The sequence below is a fragment of the Myotis davidii genome, unplaced genomic scaffold, assembly GCF_000327345.1.
Source record: "Myotis davidii unplaced genomic scaffold, ASM32734v1 scaffold204, whole genome shotgun sequence".
Classification (NCBI taxonomy): Eukaryota; Metazoa; Chordata; class Mammalia; order Chiroptera; family Vespertilionidae; genus Myotis; species Myotis davidii.
The window spans coordinates 5,034,355-5,051,748 of record NW_006299715.1 but is presented as its reverse complement, the minus strand read 5'-3'; the positions used below and the strand labels follow the sequence as shown (position 1 = coordinate 5,051,748).

At 40.9% G+C, this 17,394-nt stretch overlaps 1 pseudogene; it reads right to left on the bottom strand.

Annotated features, from left to right (window-relative positions):
* Positions 1-15,731: 15,731 nt before the first annotated feature.
* LOC102771495 lies at positions 15,732-17,174 on the bottom strand (annotated as a pseudogene).
* Positions 17,175-17,394: the final 220 nt, after the last annotated feature.

Here is a 17,394-nt window from a genome sequence, read left to right as displayed (position 1 = left end):
ACCTGGCTGGAGAATGTGGCTGGAGAACCTAGCAAGAGAACATGGACACAGAACTTGGCTGGAGATTGTGGCTAGAGATCCTGGCTAGGATGCTGATCAACTGAACGCTGTCTCCGTGTCATTCCTTCTTCGCCGACTCCGTCCACACCTTTGGGGACCCCTGGACCTGCTGGGGTAGGACCCCAGCAATTACTTTTCTTGCTCACTGTTCTCCAGCCACACTGGCCTCTTCATCATTTCTTAAGCGTTCCGAGCATATGTACATCTCAGTGAGTGTTCCTCCTACGGTTATTTACAGAGTTTGCATCCTCACTTCATTGAAGTGTCTGTTCAAACGTTGCTTCCTTAATATCCTATGACACAGAAACCCTTCCTCTCCACCTTCTTACCCTGATCATTTGTATCATTGTGTAACATCTATATCATAAACGGCCTGTGGTCCACACGCTGTAAAGCGGAGTGACCAAGACCAGACTCACCAGGAGGCGTGGGCGGGTGCCTGGCTGCGGCAGGCCAGAGCAAAGCAGCCCCAGTTCCAGGTGCCAGAGGGAATCCGGCGCCAGCAGCCCGGGGAAGGAAGGCCTACTCTTGCACATGCATCGGGCCTCTCATACTACTATAATTTCCTTTATTTGTCTATAAATCTACTGGGGATATAAACTCCTTGCTGTAAAGCACATCATCTTGTCTATTGCCATATCTCCAGCATCTAGAATGATTGATAAAATTTTTCAAAGTGAAAACACAGGAGTGTGACTACTAGAAAGAAGTATGGGGCAAGGATCACGCATCTGTCTCAGCTGAGTCCCTAAATAGCAGTGATATCCAAGTTATAACTGCGTTGGTCTGTCAAATGAGGGGCAAGGCACAATTAAACAATGGAAGTGAAGACTGAATGCAAGGAGCTGGGAGCGGAGTTGTTTTAAAAAAAGAGAAAAGGTAAAGACAAAATAAGCATAATCTTAGTCCAGTAAAGGAAGTCCGTGAGTAGTGGTCAGAATAGTCAGACTCGAATCCAAATACTGACACTTATATGCTAAGCAATATTGGTTAAGAGACTTTGCCCAGTTTTCTAATCTATATTTTAAAAAAACTATAAAAACAGTGGATGGGATGTTATGGTTTATCATGTCCTTCTTATTGCTGAAGACCATATGGTTGTAGGTAACAAAAACCAATTCCGGCTACCTTGGGCAATAAAGAAGTGTATAAAAGGGACATTGGGTAGCTCTCCAAACCGAAGGGAAGGTTAGAGAGCCAGGATTAAGAACCACATGAACTAAGGTATCATGAAAAGAAGAGAGTTATAGTAGTATAAGTATTAACAGCTGTAATTATAGCGTATACTATATTTAATACGCACCAGGCATATCCTACCTCTTTAGATAGTCTAGATCAGGGGTGGGCAAACTTTTTGACTCGAGGGCCACAATGGGTTCTTAAACTGGACCGGAGGGCCGGAACAAAAGCATGAATGGAGTGTTTGTGTGAACTAATATAAATTCAAAGTAAACATCATTACATAAAAGGGTATGGTCCTTTTTTTTTTAGTTTTATTCATTTCAAACGGGCCGGATCCGGCCCGCGGGCCATAGTTTGCGCACGGCTGGTCTAGATTATTTAATTTTCACAAAAACCTTGTGAGTTGGGTACTATTAATGACTCCATTTTAGATATAAGGAAGCTGAGACATAGAGAAATTAAATAACTTGCCCAATTATGGTCACTTAGTAAGGGGTTTGAACCCATGCTCTCTGGCGCCCGAGTCTGATCTGAGACATTCTGTGCTACATGACTTCCTTGGTGGGCAGTCACTTTAGGGCCCCAAGTGACCTCAACCATTTTTCTGCCTTGTTTTTTTTCTCCAGGATTCAGTTTCCCAGGAGAGGAGGCCCAATTAGAAGGATGTGGGAAATGGCTTGGGTCTCATGCCCAACCCTTGGCTAAGGGAGGGCATGTCCTTTTTCTGACAGCATTCCCAAGACTGCACAGAAAAGAGCAAAAGGAACTTCCTTTAAGAAAGTCCTTTAGCATCACCCCAAGCAAAGGGAAGAGATCTTGTCCAGACAGATACAAAAGTCCCTAGCACACCGTTTCATTTAATTTTCTAATTGCAGTTTCTAAGGTTCCTAAGACTTCTAAGATCTCCACCTCTCACCTCACTATGTGACCAGATTTTCATAAAATCTCTAGGAGTCAAGCAGAAACCAGTCCAGGACGCTCGTGTAATTTATAAAAGAAAAGAAAAAAAGAACAAGAAAAAATGCAAGACTATTTCCTGACCTTTCAGTGTGTGCCACAGCACTGTGCTAACAGCTCTACATATAATCACATTTCATTCTCTCAGTGTTAGGAGATAGGTATTTTCACAGATGAGAGCACTGAAGGTTAGAAAGATCTAATAATTTGCCCAAGGTCACACAGCTGGTAAAGCTGAGACTTAAGCTCCAATTTGTCAGATTAGAATTTTAACTTTCTTAATTTATTAGATAGTAAGGTATACTTAGCAGTACAAAAGTTGGAGTGGCCCTTTAGGTAATACGAAAACAATTCTAAGCATACATAATATGGAAACTGTTTTATAATAAAAGCCTGACAAGATTAAATTAAGCCAAAATTGTGCAAATACCTTTAAAGCTAAAAGCACTAATTGGATTGAATGTATTGTTATAATTAGTACAAGGATATTAAAATCACATATTGATTATAAACCGTATTGACCTAGTAAAGTAACAAGAAAGAATTGCTTTCATAATAAAAGCATCATAACCATAAACTTTCTTTATAATTATGCATTTTAGGTGTTGTCAGCTCTGAGATGCCGGGCCCAGGGAAGGAAAAAGGAGGGAAGAGACAGAGAAAACAATTGAGAAGGGAAAAAGGTTAAATCTTGATGCCTTCCAATCACCCTCAATCAAGTGAGTAGTACTCTCACTTTAACCCACCATTTCCCTTGCAAGGAACAAAGTCAGTTCACTTGTAGAGAAGTTTGTGCAGGCAATTTCAGCTTACAGTTATTTCAAATAATTGTTTATAAAGGAGAAGATAAAGCAGAAAATTTTCTTTCCTTCCTAAAATATGGAAAGGAAACACCAAAAGGAAAGACTCAAATAAATAAATCTATATATAATTAGTCTTTCAGATCCACACATTTATCTGTTTGTGAATGTTCAGTTGGGGGTGGGTATGTCTGCACATACAGCACATAGTCATACAACATATAGAACTGGAAACAGACACAGGCTAGGATTGTAGCCACAGACAGAAACCACAGGTAATCCAGGTTAAGTCGTTAACTTAATTGCATGACTCTGGGCGAGTCACTTGGTTGCCCTTTGGTCCACCCCCAGTTGGGCACTACACAGAAACTCCCTGAAAACCAGATGTTACATCAAAGCCAATATTTCCTGGAGGCCAGCCTTGCAACTTCTTTGAAAAGCACTAAATTTAGAAGTAGCGTGCAAATAACATTGCTCAGATTAAACTCGCTTATTAGTGGTCCAGATGATGATCAAAGGCAAACAGATGGTCGCTTAATGAATGTTATTGGAAGTAAGGCATCTTTAAATATAGCAGTTGTGTGAAAAGTTTGCTTTTTCTTATGAGTTATTTTGATAATCATGTTAGAATGTTGGCATCTCTTTCCAGAATATAACCTTGTGGAACCTCATAGACATGCTGAGCAAGATCAAAGATTTGGAGGGCCAACGACAGGTTTCTCCAAGTCTAATAAGCAAAATTATGCTGTTAAAATTGGGATCAAAAGCCTTAACAGAAAGTGTATCCTTACCAAGATCTAGAGTACATATCTTAAAGAATGAGAGATATCAAGTATCCCTCGCCTTTTAGAAACCTGACTGAGAAATCAAATCTATACCAGTGCCAGAATAGGGAATGAATATTTCATTTACAAAGGATTTATAATAAGATTCTTATGACCCAATGTACCCGAACATGTTTTAAAATGATTTGACTTGTTTCTTGTTTTTTCCCCCAAGAAACATGCCATCCTCCTTACTCAGCAAAAATATGGTTAGTGGCTATATATCACTCCTCTCTATATAAAGAAAAGAATTACCAACTATGTCCTAAAACAGGAGGCTCTGAGCCAGCATCAACTCGTGTTATCAATGTTAACAAATGTTAGTAAGACAACTAAGATTAATTAGATATTTATAAAAATTCTAAGTGTCAGGCACTTTTTACAAAAGATATTTGTCAAAACAAAACAAAACAAAAAACTGCACACTTACCAGTTTTCCTGGAGTACATCTGGGTTGGTAGAGGCACAGCTCTACATTCAGGATCCACTCAGGATATAGAAACCACACTAGTTAGTTGACCAGAGAGGAGTGAATACAGAGTACTCCTAGCTCGATATAAAGTGATTAACTAAGTAACTGAAGGAGTAAAAAGAGAACTTTACGGTAGTGGTGAGCTGCTCAGTTCAACCAGTACTATGGTGGGAGAAAACTGATTTATAGCATTGGCCAATTTCCCTGATGTATATACTCCCACCATGGCAGATTTCTAGCTACCAACATTTTAGCAATCAACTCTAGAAAGCCAATATGGATGGGCTGGCTCTAGCTCAGAGATAGCAACTGCAGGAAACAGCTAATACCCCAAGGGTTTAGGAACAGAGAAGCTGAAATTAATCAAAATTTAGAAGCTTGGAGGAGGAGCCTTGCAGAGCTGAAGCAAAGATCTAAGGGAGTAGGGATCAGCTGGTGTTGGTGGAGGGAAAGGAGGTCCATGGGCCTGAGACCCTAAGAAGAAGGCACTTCTGAGAAGGACGTGTGGGCCAAAACTGAGCCTCGCCAGCCCCTCTGGCAGGAGACCTTTGCAGAAGGGCAGCCCCTGCTCTAAGGGAACCACGAGCCATGACCGAGAGGCCACGATCAAGCATGCAGACATGTTAGAGAGGATGCAACAGGACTCTATGGAGTGTGCTACTCAGGCGCTGGAGAAAATATAACATAGAGCAGCGGTTCTCAACCTGTGGGTCGCAACCCCTTGGGGGTCAAACGACCCTTTCACAGGGTCGCCTAAGACCATTGGAAAACACATATATAATTACATATTGTTTTTGTGATTAATCACTATGTTTTAATTATGTTCAGTTTGTAACAATGAAATTGGGGGTCACCACAACATGAGGAACTGTATTAAAGGGTCGCGGCATTAGGAAGGTTGAGAACCACTGACATAGAGGAAGATATCATGACCCAAATTGAGAAACTCCAGTAGTTACATGACACATAAAACCAAACACTTCCTCTACTCTACCTGGGCCAAGTGGTCATTCTTCTGTTCAAATCCGGTCGAAAGTATGGCCTGTGCTACACACCCCATGATCCACCCCAAAACAAGACTTGCAGCCTAAATTCCAAACAGCAGAGACTGCCATGTTCAGCCTTTCCTAAGGGACACCTAGACCTTTGAACTTTTATTATGTTGTCTCCTACAGGGCATTCTCTGCACTTAATTTGTTGTGGTTATAAAACAATTAGCAAAACAGCTACATTTGTATTTTTCTATTCCATACCTCTCTGCTCTATGGTTTTCCTCATCAAAATCTATCCCTTTCAATAAAATAAATCTGTTCAAGTTTGAAAATAAATAAATGCATAATAAATACATTAACAAAATGGATGTGTGGCTGGTGACTCTGAAGGGAAAACAATATTTCCAAGGGTCAGACAAGCTGTAACCTGGAGTCAATTCTGACTATGGGAAGAAATAGCCTTACGAGTAGAGCCCCTGGAGCACAACTCACAGAACAGGAAGTAGACAGAAAGGACCCTGCCCCTTTCCTCCTCCAGCCTCCCAGTCTCCCTCTACTGCCGCCTAATGGAAGAGGAGTGGAATGGTTGCAACCCCAATGGCATTTGCTGAGTCCTAACCCCAACATTGCGCAGCTGAGTCTAGAGAGGGTTTGGAGTTGAAAGGTATCTTAATAACGGGCACAGTTATAATCAAAAGACTGATCCTTTATACTGGTATACTCTTTGCAATTTGTAAAGCTTTCAAAAATGTATTTGAAATAATAATCATCGTTTACTGCTGAGGAAATAATTTACAACATGCTGAGAACCAGGCTAAATTTTATGTACAACAGATCTCATTCCATTTTCACAACAATCCTACAAGATAGGTATTGTCAGCCTCATTTTATGTATGAATAAACAGAGGGTACAAAAAAGTTACCCAATATTACATAGACTGATGGCAACTACAGAATTCTTAAACATAAGGCCTTTTTGTCATGCCACTGCTTAGCCACAGGGCTATGAGTTAAGAAAGAAACCAAAGTGTCAGCACCAACTTCATTTGAGATCTACTCAGGAAAGGTTTATATGCCAAAGTTTATATTCTTTTTTTAAATATTTTTTTCACTTACAGTTGACGTACAATATTGGGTGCATGACATAGTCACTAGACATGTATACACCTTACCAAGTGATTATCCAGAAAACTCTAGTAAAATCTGAGTCCCTATGAAGATTTACATTCTTATTGGTATAGCAGAGATCCTATTAGTTCTTGCAGTTCTTGCTCTTAGTCATTGCTTAAAAGAATTTTGGGTATGCTCAGAAAATGCTCTAATTAAGAGGTCTATCTATTGAAGTTGGAGGTCAGCTGGAAGTAACAGAAACCATTAAAATAATAACCCAGACAATGTAGGGAGTTTATTTTTCTCATGAAAAACAAGTCCACCGTTTGACAGTCCAAGAATGTATGGTAACATTCTGACGCTCTCAGGACCTAGGTTCTTTCTGATTTTCCACGCCATCATTCTTCCTTCGAGGTGTCTCCTATTCTCATGCTGCCTCTTTGTGGCAAGACTGTCTCTTCATGTTAAATGTTGAGTCCATCCTCTCGTTGAAAAGAGGGGAAAGACGAACGGCAGCTCATTCTCCTTCTTTCAAAGAATGCTCTCAGGATCTCTTCTCGGCAACTTCTGCTTCCATCTCATCGTCCAGAACTGTGTTCTGTGGCTACTCACGGCTGAAAGGGAGGCTGGGAAATGTCCTTTGGAGTGAGGCATATTTACACACAACAAAATAAGGGTTCAGTTAGTGTGAAAAAAAAAAAAAGGAATGAATATTAGTTTAGCAATTATGAACATCCACCACAAGAGATAAGCAGGACTGGTAGGATCAACAGCTTATCTACCCTTTACCTATCCAACTACCTTCGCCTTTTCTCACCCTCTTTGCTTTTCACTGGTTCTGTGACCCAGATTTCCCAAAGCAGCTTCAGTTGAGATTGTTTTTCCCTTTGTCCCTGTAAACTGTGTCCTGACTTTAGACTGGAAAATACGTGTAAATTTAAATGACTTACTTATTTTCTGGTATATTCTTCAACAATCCCACAATCCCTCTTAATTTTCAATTTAGGCACGGTTAACCCTCAACCTAAAGTCCCAGGAAGTCCTCTTCCAGATTTTCCTTCTTTTCTTTTCCTTTTTTTTTTTTTGGACCATTTTGTCAAATTTTTGTTCTTTTCAGTAATTCAGCTTAACATTCTTGAGGGTTTGGAACTATTGCCAGACCATACTTCATAAGATACGTCAAGAGAGCATATTAAATTTCATATGGAATGGTATTTGCCTTCAACTGAGTATCTACTCTCCTTTTCATCCAAGGCAGTGGTGAGTTTCAAGAGTGAGGGTTAGAAGATCCTAAAAGTTCAGCCTGCGAGCTACTTACTCTCTCCTTCACTCTTCCTTCATATTATTTTAACATAACAAAATAAGTTCAAAAGACGCAGATCCCTAAAAGAAGAAAGGGCTTCTCTCCTTCCTTTTTGTATATTACCAGGAAGTGAATCATACATCCAGACTGTCTGAGGGGAAAGTCCATGTGCAGGAGGAAGTCCCTCCCTGGACCCCATCAGAGCATCCCTGGGGTGGGTGCTCTACCTCTAGAAGAACCTCTGCTCTCTTTTTACTGCAGGGAAGGGCCCTTGCATCTCACCTTGCAAAGACACCCATCCAGCACACCTTTGTCCTCCAGAAATGGTTCAAACTCTGGTGCCACCAAAGAGAAGAATGAAAGGAGCCCAGGGAAAGTCACTGGTGAAGATGGAAATATCTACAGGCCTTTCAAGATACCAAGATGCCCTGTGAGAGTTGCCAGTGTGTGCAAGGTGGCCAGCGAGTCTTCCAATGAAGCAGTATCAAGTAAGAAGCACTGCCTACCATTTCCTAGAGGCACCAGAAGTATATTGGTGAGACCACCTTGCAGAGAAGGGGACCCAGCGAACTGTGTGCTCCTGAAGGCACCAGACATGGATGGCAGGAAAGAGAGCCAGAACAACTGGCTGCAGTTTCCCTTCTGATGGTCCTCAGAGGCTGCTTCCTCAGGAAAGCCCTCCTTGGTCTGTGGTCTGGCTTGGGCTGGGTGTCTCTGAGCACCTAAGGCTGTGAACTCCCTTTCACTCATCAATAAATGTTTACTCAGCTCCTATGATGAGGTAAGTGCTAGAGATAAAGAGATGAATTGTATCCTGAGGTTTCAGAACTCACATACCAGGGATGGGGAAGGAGAGTGGGGAATCACAAACAAACCAGCATGGAATTACCCTATCGTTGACAACAGGTGAGGCAGAGTAAAAACAACTGCCTAGGCCAGGAGGCAGAGGAAGGCAATGTGGATGAGGAAGCATCGAGGCAGAGTCTTGAAGGATGACAGTGAATTCTCCAATTCTACTCCTTGGCCCCTCTTCACATACCTATTATACTGTATTATATTCTCTTTCCTTACTCAGTTATTTTTCCCCCCTGTGGCTTCTCTTATAGACCCCTTTTTTACTTGCTCACTGTCTCAGTCAAGGTTTCACCAAAAAAAAAAAAAAAACACACACACACACACAACCACCAGTCGGATATATATAAGGAGAAAAAGAGATTATATATATATATAGAGAGAGAGAGAGAGAGAGAGAGAGAGAGAGAGAGAGATTGCAAGGAATTGGCTTACACAATTGTAGGTGCTGGCTAGGCAGGTTGCTGGGAAGGCAGGCTGGAAACTCCCCTGCCTGAGATGATGCTGCAGTCCAGAGGTGAAATTTCTTCTTCTTCAGGAAAACCTCAGTTTGTTCCTAAGCTCTTTCAACTGATTGTATCAGGCCCACCCAGATTTTTTCAGGATAATCTCCCCTTACTTATAGTCAAGTGATTGTAGATATTACTCAGATTCACAAAAGACCTTCACAGAAACACCCAGAGGAGTGGCTAATAATTGTAGGGTATAGCCTAGCCACCTTGACACATACAATTGATCATCACACTCATCCATCTCTTTCAGCCATCTACCCCAAGCACACCCCTCAGGAAAGATCACAATGAGATGGATTCCTCCAGGAATTGTGCAATGTGGGAGGCCTGCCTCTTCACTGATTTCCCTCCTCTCCCACCCCACCTCTCCTGATTGTGGGAGCCTTTGCTCGGACTCAGGCCGGGCTCCAGTCGCCTGTGTGGGCATGCCCAGTGCACAGATCCCTACTTAACGTCTCCTGGATAAACAAGTCGGACTATTGTCATACATGTGAAGAAGGAAAGAATGCCACATAATCATTTTGAAAGAGGGAAGATGCAAAGCACATTAGTTTAAAAATGAATAAGAGATGAAGTATGGGAGTTTGGGACCAGAAAACCAAAAAAGAACTTTCAATCATAACCCTGCCTGTCTTTCTCTTTTATTTAAGGGTATAGAACAGAATTTAAGTACTTGAGCCCTGCAATCAACTGGATTTGAAATATAAGCTATATAACCTTCAGCGAGTTTATAACCACTGTGAACCTCACTTTTTCACCTATCACATGGGAAAAATAGGAAACCTTATCTTTTTTTAGGATAAACTGAAAAAAAAAATACATGCAAAAGTACTTAGCACAGAGACAAGCATGTTGTTAAGTTTTTTTTTTTCTTAAGTTCGCTGTTATTATCATGAAATACCTACTATGTGCCAGACAGAGCTGGAGATACTGAGAAAAGTAAGTTCCTTGACTTTGAGGACTATAAAATCCAGTGGAAATGTCAGACATATAAACCATTTCAATACAATGTGGGAATGCAACACGAGAGCGGGCAGCAGACAGAGAATTAAGTCCTGCGGCCTACAGGCCAGAAAGCCCCTACGGTGGAAAGTCCACATGCGCAGGGCTTCCAAGGACCGGCAGTACCTTCCTGAGCACAAAAGCAGGGAAGGGCATTGCCAACCTAAGGGTCAGAGGCATAGAAGATCACGGTGTGCCTAGAGGAGAGCAAGAGGTACCGCGTGAGTGGAGCATGGGGGTATGCGGTGGGCGGAGGAGTCGTGGGGGAAGGTAGAGGAGGTGGAGAAGTGGGAGGATGGCAAGAAACGAAGCCATCTGATGAAGACTGATATGGCACGCTAAGGAGTTTGGCCTCTATCCTGGAGGCAGTTGGAGGCAGACTTCCAACTCTGCTTTTGGCCACGGAGCAATTGTACTGTAAATTGATAAAGCAGCATTTGTATTTACTTGTCTACACGCCAGGCATAGCAAATGCACACATCCCCACGGAAATGCTCCTCGCCAGGATCCTCGGTAATCAAGGCAGAGGAGGGACAGGGGGATTACACATACCAAAAACAAGTCAACCATGGCGCCCAACCCAGCCCGTCACCTTACATCACCACATGGCTGAACTTACAGAGGATTGGGGGAGAAAGAAAAACGTTCTTAGCTGAAACAAAGGGACAAATCCACAAATAGTTCTCTCTCCCCTCTCCCTTCTGCACACACCAGTTCTGGATTATTTTCCATAGTTGACTATTCTTCTCTTTTCAACACTTCATTCTCTTGGCTCCTGGGACACCACATTGTCCTGGTCATCTTCCTACCTCTCAGATACTCCTTCTTAGGCTCCTTTGTGGGTTTTCCTTCATGCTGGAGCCCCACATTTCAATCTTTGGACCTCTTCCTCGTGTCTGCTCATTCTCTAGGGCTTTCATGCAAACGTATTACTTTAAATACCATCTATGTGCTGACAATTTCAAAATTTATATCTCCAACTCAGACCTCTCCCTTGGACTCCAGACTCTATATTCAATTTGCCTGCTCAATATTTCTACTGGAGATGTCAGGCGTCTCAAACTTAAGATGGATAAAATGAAACTTTTGGCCTTCCAAACCAGACCTGTTCAGTAAACATAAATCACATGAATCCTTTTAAAACATAAATCATATCACCTCACTCTTCTGCTTGAAATTGCCTAATAGCTCCTCATTTCATTCTCCAAAGAAGTGTAATAGTTGTACACTGAGAACTGCAAAACATTGTTGAAGGCATTTAAAGACAATCCAAACACACAGAAAGACATCTCAGGTTGATGGACTCGAACTTGGTATTGGAATTGGTATTGTTAACATTGTCATATGCCCCACATTGATCTATAGATTCAATACAATCCCTATCAAAATCCCAGCTGCAGTTTTTACAGAATCTGACAAGTTGATTCTAAAGCTCCTTAGGAAATGCAAGGGATACAGAAAAGCCAAATCATCTTGGGGGGACCCCACAAAGTTAGAAGTCTTATTTATTTTAAAACTTAATACAAAGCTATAGTAATCAAGACAGTGTGATACTGCCTGGATGGTGTGGCTCAGTGGTTGAGCATTGACCTATGCACCAGGAGGTCACAATTCGATCCCCAGTCAGAGCATATGCCCGGGTTGTGGGCTAGATTCCCAGTGTGGGGTGTGCAGGAGGCAGCCGATCAATGATTCTCTCTCGGCACTGATGTTTCTACTTCACGCTCCCTCTCCTTGCCTCTCCAAAATAAATAAAAAAATATATATTTTTTTAAAAAGGAAGCGTGATACTGATATAAGAATAGACATATATATCAATGATATAGGATTGAGAGTCCAGAAAGTAACATTTGCATTTATGGTCAACTGATTTTTAACAAGGGTACAGGATGATTCTATGAGAAAGAATAATCATTTTAACAAATGGTGCTGGAACAACTGGATATCCACATGCAGAAAAAGTGATAAATGATAAATAAAAGTTAACTCAAAAAAATACATGCCATTTTCAAAAAAACAACTCAACACATTGACTGAGGAGAATAATGGATAAGACTGAAGATAAATATGGGAGCTGGAAATTTAAGCCAATGTGTGCTTCCAGAACACAGTAAGAAAGGACAGGGAGGGAATGTATAAAAGAAACTTAGTTATGTTGACTAGATTCAGAAGTTTTGAACTCATTTAACAGGATTTCTGTAAATAATAGCAGAGAGAATAGAGCAGAAAAGATAACAAATGAAATAAAAGCAGAAAACTTCCCAGAACCAAAGAAAGATATACATGTTCCAATTCAAAGAATCTAAATACATACGAATTTTCAGTATTCCAAGGAAAATTTTAAGAATCCTAACGGCTTCCAACTGGGGGTGGTGGAGAGAGAAAATTAACAACTATGTTACAAAGGAATGAAATGTAGATTGGCATCAGAATTGTCATTAATTTTAGATGCCAGAGATAAGGGAGCAATATCTCTAACTCTCAAGGGGCAAAGATTGTGAGCTTAACTAAACAGGCACTCATATTCTTCTAAATGTTCACCTTAAAGTTAGTATTCCACAAACTTCTTAAGAGCATAAAGCAGAATAGGACAATAAAATTAGGATTTAAAAATTAAGGGACACTATTTCCATTTATGTAGCATGTACGGATTGAGCAACATTGTACTTACCAGTGACAGAAAGGTGACACTAAGGTGAATATGTTATAGTCCAGTGATGGCGAACCTTTTGAGCTCGGCGTGTCAGCATTTTGAAAAACCCTAACGTAACTCTGGTGCCTTGTCATATCTAGAAATTTTTTGATATTTGCAACCATAGTAAAACCAAGATTTATATTTTTGATATTTATTTTATATATTTGAATGCCATTTAACAAAGAAAAATCAACCAAAAAAATGAGTTCACGTGTCACCTCTGACACACGTGTCAGAATATAGTCCATTCTCCTTACTCATGGATTCTGTATTTACATATTTGCCTCCTCAGTACAATTTGTTTGCAACCCTCAAATCCACAGTTACAGGGCTTTCATGGTCATCTGTAGGCATGCACCGATTGGAGAAATTTAGTGCACGTTCCCACTGAGGTCAAACAAGAAGACAGCTCTCATAGTAAACAAGTGTCTGTTTCATGGTGTAGTTTTCTCATTTTTGTGCTCTTTTTCTTGGGGAGGGGCGGGGGGAAGTGGGCCAGCAGGTGATTTCTCTATTTAAAGTGGTCCCCACACATAGTGCTGTAGTGCTGTCTAGTGTTCTTAAGCACAAGAAGTGTGTGATATGTCTTAGGTAAGCTTTATTCAGGCATGGGTTACAGTGTTGATGGCCATGAGTTCAATGTTAATGAATCAACAATATATATATATATCAAAAGGGTGGCTTTAAACAGAGACACACATTAAAAACAAGGTTATGTATTGATCAATGCTGGAAATGTGACCAGAGCTTCCATACGACCCTAACCCCAAACTTCCCCCAGGAGCAGATAATTCAGTGTTCCTGGTGACTTTATAGAAATAATCACCATAAATTATGAAAATCAACTGAATATTGCTTTCTCTCAAGCACAGCACAATGTTTTTAAGTATAAAATTTTGCATTAATAAAAAAAAAACAATATAAACTATCTAAAAGCCTGAAACAAAATCCAACTAGGTATATTCTTTCAGTTTTACCAGCTGCTTTCCCTCTTCTTTTAATATCAAACAGGTTCTAATCATAATGTTCTGGCCTCCTTAAATTCCTGAAAAGATGTCAGAGTATTTATGTGATTGCATCAGCCTTCTTTTCTGGGTATGAGAGCACACTGTGTTTTCTCTTTATTTCAAAATTATTATAAATTATATTTTGGATACTTTTGTAATTTCTGTAGGAGTCTCGGTACATCTTCCACTTTCCGGAGGGAAATCTCTGTTATCTGAATAGTCAACCATTTTCATCATTTTCTTTATAAATTAGCCAATAACCAGCAACAAGTGGCAACGCACAAACAAATGAAATTAATGGAACAAAAAAACGGAGTACAAGAAGCAGTGAGCTTAATGAAGGAAAACTGGGGAAAGATCTTAAACACTTTGAAACTTTATATTCCTATTAATTCTTGCAACAAATTTTAAATTAAGTTTTGCTTCCTTAGAAAATAAAACACATTTTTAATGGAAATAAACTTTCACTGTAATTATTCTCCTTCATTTGCATGTTTGGCAAGATTTCCTTCTTTCAGCCTCATATCTGTAGTACTAAAACTTATAAAAGAGCAAACAAGGATAAATACGGGTATCACTCTAACCTATTTTGAAGGCATTTCTAATCTTACCATCTCTGAACAATAAAGCAACTAAACTTGCATACCATTTTGCTATTACAGGGGCTCAAAGTTCAAGTATGAGAGAGTGGAAAAGGAATTCTAAAATTTTTCAACTGTTTTAAAATGTACCTTACAGAAGCCAATTCCTAATTGTTTGTGTCTGTGGTGATAAGCAAGAAGACCACGGTTCCAAGTTTGCTAGGGGGATACTGTCCAGGATATACCAGCATAATTCTTCATAGTGCTTCTTTTCATCTGCAAAGTGTCCTCACAATGAGGGACATGTGGCAAAGGGGAGTAGAGAGAGGGGGCTGGTATGATTCTCTTTCCTACTTCACTGTTCTCCTGTGTGGTTTTCTTCCCTGTAGTCTGCCACTGGTTTTTTTCTGGCCCCAGATAATACATATTTTTTAAAACCCCAATTAAAAGCTGCGACTTTTTTATTGAGGATTTAAATGGAAATATTTTATCATTTTATGTAACAGTAGCAGAACCAGTTATTTGTTTAATCTGATATAACATTATAAGGTGATTTTTTTGTGTGTTTTCTGGATCACCTTTTTATAAATACTTAATATCTCCTAAGAGCAATCGCAAAAAGAAGGTAGAAACAGACTTCTATACCCTGTCTCATCAACAGCTGAGTCAGAAAGAAAATTTGGTGATCTGGGTCAATATGAGAATTCCAGACCTTGGGGTGCAGACTAAAAATAGCACATTAGACTACAAAGAAACTACAGGCTTTCGAAGCATTAACCAGCTGGACGTTTCTTTTTAAAAATAAAAATAGAAAGAGAGAGAGAGAGAGAGAGAGAGAGAGAGAGAGAGAGAGAGAGAGAAAGGAAGAAAGAAAGAGAAAAGCAGCAAACTAGCTTTCTTTGTAGTGTTTTCAGTGGATTGATTTGCATTTTACTTAAAATAATTGATAATTTCCCTTCTGGAGGAGTAGGTAGCAAGGATTCCTTTTCCAATTTAAAAATAGTAACAACAATGCCAGGCCAGTGTGGCTCAGTGGTTGAGCATCGACTTATGAACCAGGAGGTCACAGTTCAATTCCCCATCAGAGCACATGCCCGGGTTTTGTGGGGGACGTGCAGGAGGCAGCTGATCAATGATTCTCTCTCATTATTGATGTTTCTATCTCTCTCCCTCTCCCTTCCTCTTCGAAATCAATAAGAATATATATTTTTAAAAGAAATAATAACAATAATAATAGATGCTCCATATGATGGTTGAAGAAAATGCATAACAACAGATAAGGTATGAGTTAATTACCTTCTTAAATGAGATTACCTTATATTTATCACAATAGCATCTTTTCTTTTCTTTTTTTTTAGTTTAGCGCCATTTATTAAATGATCTCAGCTGTTGCCGTAGCTGCTGTGTGTCAGCCTGTTGTTAAAACATAAAATGCTCCTCCAATTCCTCTTGTCCAGGACAGACAAATCTTCCAGGTAGCACGCCGACAGAACAAGAGACTCCGCTGATGCCCGCTTCAATGAGCCGGAGAGGGCCATGGCACATGCAGCCGTGGCTTCCAGAGGTTTTGAAAAAGGAGCCTTTCGGGGCCCAGTGCCGTCGGTGTGGGTTTTGTATTCCCTAATGGTGTTGGGAGGTGGGTTAAGCATTCGCCGAAGTGTATCCCAGATTCGGCTGTGGTTGCTTGGTCGCTGGCAGTCTTATTCCATGTTGAAATAATGTCCTCCTGAAACGGACAGAGACTACAGCCCCACAGATCTCCTCCCCAACCATGAACTGTTCCCCCAACACGGCCACGATGAGATTCTCCCAGCAACGCGATGCCGAGCCCTTCCGCAGCCGAATAAACCACTTGCCACCAGTTTTATTTGCATCATCCTCCCACATGGGTTTTATTCCTTCTTTGAAGAGATGGAAGTCCCTGTGGCCTGTCCATGTGGTGTACCTTGTGGCTGTAAAGCCTGCAGAATTGCCCCGCAGAAGCAAGGGTGCCAATCTGTTTGATATTCTGTTCATATTCTGTGAGCTGGTGGGTGGGCCGGGGGTTCTCCTAGAGCAGTGGTCGGCGAGCTATATGGGCTCTTTGCCTCCTTGAGTGTGGCTCTTCCGCAAAATACCACGTGCGGGCGCACACGTACAGTGTGATGGAAACTTCGTGGCCCGTGCGCAGAAGTCGGTTTTCGGCCTGGGCGAGTCTATTTTGAAGAAGTGGGGTTAGAAGAAGTGGGGGGTGTCGGTTGGTCGGTTGGGCGACAAGAGTCACGGTGCAGGAGGGCGCGGGATAGGCAACGCGGGGGAGGTACATTATTTTGAGGTACATTCGCCCAGGTCAACCCCTTCCAACTCTCTCATCCACACTCGTCTATCTGAAACAAGTATGCAAGACGAGTGTGGATAGCAGAGTTGGAAGGTGTCGACCTCAGCGAACGTACCTCAATCAGATTGAGGACGTTTTTAGCAAAGGCCAGCTTAGGAGTTCCCTAATTAAGTTCATAACAATGTACCTACCTATATAGTTTAAGTTTAAAAAATTTGGCTCTCAAAAGAAATTTCAATTGTTATACTGTTGGTATTTGGCTCTGTTGACTAATGAGTTTGCCGACCACTGTCCTAGAGTACCAGAAAGTGTAGTTGTACTGCAGGGGATGCTCTGTTGGTCCCTTCCTCTTGCTGCTGCTCTGACTTTTGTCCCGTTCCATTTTTTCCTTCTCGCCATCTTTCTGTGTGCTGTTTTCTTCATTCTGACCATGGTCACCACTGTCATCATCTTTCAATGCCTCGAACTTGTTGTTCATCCTCTCACCATCGCCGCCACGCCTCACGGAGTCTCACAATAGCATCTTAATTGCATGGAGAAATAATAGTGAATATATGCATGAGAATGTATTTCTTTAGACTGCCATTCATTTTTAATGTATGTTTGGATTCACTAAACTCTTGCGATAAATTTGTAGCTTTTCTGAGATTCTGAAGCCCAAAAGTTGGGAAACCAGAGTCTGGAAGAAATAACACAGGAATTGGAACCAATAAATTTTGGTTTTATTA